This window comes from Motacilla alba, chromosome 1, assembly GCF_015832195.1.
Source record: "Motacilla alba alba isolate MOTALB_02 chromosome 1, Motacilla_alba_V1.0_pri, whole genome shotgun sequence".
NCBI lineage: Eukaryota > Metazoa > Chordata > Aves > Passeriformes > Motacillidae > Motacilla > Motacilla alba.
In genome coordinates this window covers 115,473,547-115,479,546 of record NC_052016.1, presented here as the reverse complement: position 1 = coordinate 115,479,546, position 6,000 = coordinate 115,473,547, and the positions used below count along the sequence as shown (strand labels likewise).

Genomic DNA, 6,000 nt, shown 5'->3' with positions numbered 1-6,000 from the left:
GGATAATGTCTGAAAATCAAAACTCTATTTATAGACTTCCAGTTTACTTTTTTGTTTTGTTCAAGATATACAGCATGGAGGGTTTATACACTATTCTTTTTGTAGTAAGGGTGGAATTAGGTGATGCATCACTGGTGGCCAAAATCCCATAATGAATAAAGTTTTATGCATGGAAATTATTCACAAATCCAAACATTGATGTATAATCATCTGGAGAAGCAAGAAGATTGAGGGGGAATGCCAGTGGAGCTACAAGTCACAGAGATTGACTCCCTGTGACATTAGAAATATTTTTCTTCCTATATGCTCATTCCCTCTACTATAAAAAGGCTTTGAAATACTAATCTTTGGAGAAAAAGAAAATTATTAAATTTTATTTCAATAATTTAAAAATAGATTATATCACCTTAACATGTAATTCCAAAAATTTTATACCAAGCATGCTTTCTCAATAACCTACACTCTAACATGAGCATGTAACATATATATTAATTGCTTTCTATATTGGTAGTGACAATATTATTACTGCACATAGTTCAAAGAAATGGTTTGAAGGATTTAAAAAAACCCCATAAATATATAAATAGAAGTGTTGCCTAGGCAGGAAGGTCCTGCCACCAAGCACATTCAAAGAAATGTTTCCTCAGCCCTTACTCAGCAGTTTAATTTCTCTGGCATTAACAGCCATACCATCCTGCTCTGCATTCTGTGCTATTGTTCTTTCTTGATGGAATTCTGCCCAAAACCTTGATTTCCTTGGAAAATTAGAAACTACAATTTTCATACCTATCCATTTCAATATCTTCATGCAGGATAATAAGACTCTTATGATAGCTAATCTGTCCCTGATAAATCTTTTTGAGATATAATGGCATTATGCACTATTTTATATGTGCTGCAAAGTGAGTGGTATTAAGAAGAGTCTCTTTATTTCTCTATTTACTATAATTTTAATTTTTTTTTTCATCTGGTGTACCATATTAACTGCACTTCCTCATTTGAAGCAACAATGAATGTAACTTCTGTATCATTTCCTGCCCAAACCATTGACATCATGTGTTTTTTTGTTGAAATGATTTTTGTTTATATTACTAAAGGCAGGAAAATATATGTGAAATTTTGTTAATTTATCAATTTATTTTGTTTCCTGAAAGAAAAACAAAAAAAACCCAAATAACATTTAAATTACTTGATCCCATATACGAAAACAGTACTCTCGTTGTCTTAGGGCAGAGTTTCAGTTACCATTGCTAATTATATCAGCCTACATTTTTTCCTTTCCTGAATGCTATCAAATGAACTTTTTCAACATCACCACAGCTGTCTTACATTATTTCCACCCTGCTGGTTTTCAAATCTGTCATCCTCTAGCTCGCTTGTACCTTGGCACTGGCATCATCCAATGTTCAACATGGCTTTGCAGGGTGACTGCATGTTTTGGACTGTTCTACCCCTCTGCCTTAACTAAAGCACATCTGAAAGGTCATTTATTTAATGACAGTTATGGAAATCCATTGAATTTATTGCCTATTTAATTTAAAATATAAATTAAAGATGGGATAAAATCTTACGGGGAAGACTTTAAAAGTGAGCATGGAAATTGCTACAGGGAAAAGGGGGACATACAAGAAACAGCTCAGAAACCTATGTGAGGAGCAGGAGTGTATTTATTGCAGTGCAGATGTTGATACTTGCATCAGTGTGTGTTGCTGATTAAGAGCAAAGATGCAGAGAGCACCTGTGGGGGACAGCACAGGATTCCTACCCTAGGACAGGCACGGTTATTGTCCTGTCTTTCCAAAGCATCAGTAGTGATGAGGTAGGAGATACAAGTGAGTTCATTTGCATTTCACCTTGCAGTCACTCTAGATGGCTGATTGTGAAATAGGTTATGGGTTTAGAATGTTAATAACTTTTGTTTTCCCTGTCCATATGTATGTGCAAAATGCTTCCTGCCTTCTTCCTCTGCCCTCCAGTCTCATAGATTGCCCTTTCTCACTTCTACTATTTTGTTCAAGTTCTGGCTCACTTTATTTTCAGTTAGAAATTGAAACTAAAGAAATAGAATAAAGAGAGAGAACTGCAATTTTCTTTAGTTTTTTTCTCTTTTAAAAGGCCACCATTCCTAGGAGCAGGGATGCTGCTCTTCACACCCTTCACTGATTTCAGGTTAGACAACAAAATGGAGGTGTTCTGCCTGTAACTCTCCTAGCAGCTTCCTTGGTTTCTCTTCTAAAATATCTTTTTAAAGTGTTTCAGTTCTGTTAAAGAGCTGTTTTGCTCTATCACACAAGTGCCTGTGTTTCAGTGACTGAGTGATCTATACATATATTGCACATGAGCGTGTGTATGTGTAAATCCATAGTGCACAACTATAGAAAGAATATAAAATGCAGTTATTGCTTTACATAAAGATATAGGAAGGTTTTGATTGTTTGTGTAGGGTTTTTTTTTTTCCCTGCAAAATTTTAGCAAAGCTTGAACGAAATGCACTTGCAAAGAAATGAACTTCCCAATAGTTAATTTTCACTTCCAGCAGCACTAAATGTATGTTCAATATCTTCCCTCCCCAGAGTGGTTCAGCGTTCCCAGGGAGTGCTGAGGATGAGAGCAATGTGCAGAGCAGTGAGAAGCGCCGTGGGAGTGGATAAATCTGCATGACCCTGGGCACGTCCCAGCTGCCGCCCCGCAACGCGCCCCAGCAGCTGCTGCAAACCGTCCTCTGCTCCCTGAGAGTCACCACCACAATCCTGATTCCACAGCCCCACTCCGTGCAGGCAGTTCTGGAGTAGTTTTGTGCTGGGCATTCAGGTAGGACACGACCAGAGCAAGCTGCAGATTCCCATGGGTTTCTGTGTGGCAGAAATGAAACGCGTGATGCGCAGCCGGGAAGCAGAAAACTTGGAGCAAGGATTGTGAAGCTCAGAGCAGAGAGGATAAAAAATTAAGTAGGGTAGTTTTTAAGAAGCAAACAGGAAAAAGAAAAAAAGAGAAAAATGACCATAAAACGTACCAACAACTAAGCCAATAGGCCAGAAATAGAAAAAACAGGGAAATAGACAAACAGTGAAAATGAAGGGAGCTGCAATTCTCTCAGCAATGGAGATCTGTAGGCCAGCTGACTCAGTAGGAGCCTCAAGTGAAGAAACAGTACAGCAAATTTATTTTTTTGACCCTTCTTATAGGACACTGTTCATTAATTTAAATTAAACCTCCCAAAGTAAGTACCATCCCCTGGTCTATTGCCAGTTTGTCTCACATTAATTGGCCGTGCCAGCTGAGCACTCTCTCCCAGGCTTTCTTTTCCTAATATCACCTGTCAGTTAGTCCCTCTCCAAATTCTAATGCAATGGGGTCAATACCTCCCAAGAAACCAGAAAGCCCCCCTGCTACAGATTGTGTGCAAATCTAGCAACACGATTAATTTTGAGATCCGTTTAAACATTAAGGACAACATAGTGGCCAAAAAAGCCAGCTGGTGGGGCTTACTTCACACATCACACTTGGGATTTTCCCCATGCTTCCAGTAATTTTGAATGTTTTTACTTAGAGGATGAAGAATAAAAGAAAGACATTTCATCCTCTTGGAAGCTGGCATTTAAAAACACCCAGGACTCATGGAAATGAACAACAGTTATCTTTTAAATAACACTTTCAGTGTGTTTTGGAGGGCTGCGTGCTTTGATCTGGTTTGGGTTTTGTTTTTTTTTTTTAAACTGTCCAACACTGCCTTTATTGCCAGTAAGTAAGGAAAGGAAGATGGACAGGGTTGCCAAGCTACTAGCTGGAAGAAACTTGAGACTCCTGAAGAGAGGAGGGAGGTGACCTTGAAGCGCTGAACTATTGCTTCTGGTGAATGGAGTTAACAGGCAGAAAATTCTTCTGCTGTAGCAGAGTATTTATCTGTCTCTCAAGGATTTTTTCTTGAAAAGTATTGAGTTGGTAATTTACTTGTTTCTTCTTCTGATAGCTCACAAAAATATGGTGAAACTAATAGCTATTGCATTAGGAAAGTAAATAACAAATGCTGAAAAGATAGATGATTTGCAATATTTGTGTGCCAGTTTAGTAAGCTTTTCCTTTCTGAGAGGGTATTTAATGAGATTGTAGATATTTGAAGAACTTATAGGATTTGAGCTTATAATATAACATCAAAGAAATTATAAATATTACAAAAATAATGAAATGTTATTCTTTGAAGTATGAACTGCTCTGCTCAGTTGTAATTCTTTTCATTTTGTACATTTTTTAAAAGGAATTCTTATCTTCTTTTTCAGTATTGTTATCAACCTGCTGTTATCTCTGGACAAAGAACCCCTTGTTGAGAGAAACACATTGAGAAACGCCTTGATCACTCCTTAGCAGAAGCAGGTATGCCACAGTATGTGGAGCAAATATGGAGAGCTGTGAGCTTAAGGTTTTGGAAAAAGAAAGCATAAAAGATTTGGTTCTTTGCTTTTGTCACAATACTCAGAAAAGCAGAGGGGATATATCTTTAAGTTCCACAGAAATGCAGTCTGTGTCCAGGCAGTGAAGAATTGCAAAAGAAGTTTTGAAGTAGTTGCACTTAATTTATGTGACAACAGGGATTCTGCAACAGCTGGACACAATTTTCCAGGCAAATCTTTTAAAGGCAACACTTTAAGGAGTAAGAAAAAGTAGGCTAAAGTGGTTTTGTCTCAAATTGGTACAAAGTTCTCTTGGAAACTCTAGGGTCTGATCTTTAACAATTGATAAACCTTGGTAATTTATTTAGCAGATTAAATAATTTAAAATAATTTAAAATGGATTTAAATGTTTTCTAACAGTAAAATATATCTTTTTACTATATATTTTTTTCTTGTATCCATCACAGACAAAAAAGAAATTACAAAAAAAGATAGAAAAAGTGCAGCTGCAGATTTATGTCTTTCTCTCTGTTTGCTGAGGTCTGATTCATAGCAGCTTTGTTTGACAGACATGCTGTTCTTGTGGAGTGTGATGCCTTTAGGAAACATGAGGAGTTCCACAAACCCATTTATCACATTGGCCCAAAATGCTCACATTACAAGGGACATTTTTTTTATGTTCTGCCTTCTTCTAGTTTTCTTAGCCGAAGACCAGCATTGTATCATGTCATCCTGCTGACCGTATTTTTCAAATGGCTGTTTTCATGCTGTCCTAAATAATCCTCTCAAAGAGAAGAAATTATTTCCAAATGCTACTCTGGAAATTTTCCTTTGGAAGCTTTGAATGGCTTTCCAGGGGTATCTAGCTAACACTTGTGCTGAATATCCAAGCATAAGGAATATTCCAGGTAGAGAAGGGGCTTGTAGGAACCATAAGTGAAAACTGTCCCTGGTAAACCTGAAGAAATGAAGGGTTCTCAGAGACCTTTTCTTTTTGTCAGAATGAAGATTACCATTGTACTATAGACCCTAAGCTGATACTTTTAATGCTTTTTCAGATGGGGTGGATGAAAGAACTAGCAGTGTTGTATTAATATGTTGATTTTATTGCTGTCAAATTATTTGGGAATATTTTTGTTCTCTCCTGTTTCATTTAAGGTGATTATTTTACACACATTGTTTCATGCTTCAGCTCAAGCAGTTAGATTTCTTTACTACTTTTCACCAGTGCTGCATTTTCCCTGCAGTTTTAATTCACAGGACTAAGAATGAATTGTTCTTTTACACTGCCAACAACAGTGGAAACAACAGTGGAAACAACAGTGGAAAACTTGGAGCAATAGGGTGAATGTCATATTCTGGATTACATTTAGTTCTTTAATATTCTACAATATTCAAGAGGTCACACTGGAGGATCACACAAGTTCTGGTCATCTTCCCATAAACATCCACTGTTGGGAGGTTTTGCTTCAGGGAGCACCATTTCATTTTTGTTATTTCACCTGTCAGAAAGTCGGGCATGGTTGGTCACTGCTGGTAAAATGCCAACCACTCCCAAGCTAACTAGGTCCAGAAAACTCACATTTTAAATACTTTAAATTTCCTATTCTTT

The 6,000-nt window shown here is 37.2% G+C and overlaps 1 long non-coding RNA gene across 1 annotated transcript in view; it reads left to right on the top strand.

The window, feature by feature from the left end:
* The first annotated feature begins 3,834 nt into the window (after positions 1-3,834).
* LOC119705987 overlaps positions 3,835-6,000 on the top strand; it is a 41,077-nt gene continuing 38,911 nt past the window's right edge. Inside the window, exons 1-2 of the long non-coding RNA XR_005258371.1 lie at positions 3,835-3,942; positions 4,278-4,371. This is a non-coding gene — a long non-coding RNA (uncharacterized LOC119705987). The remainder of the gene's footprint in view (positions 3,943-4,277; positions 4,372-6,000) is intronic.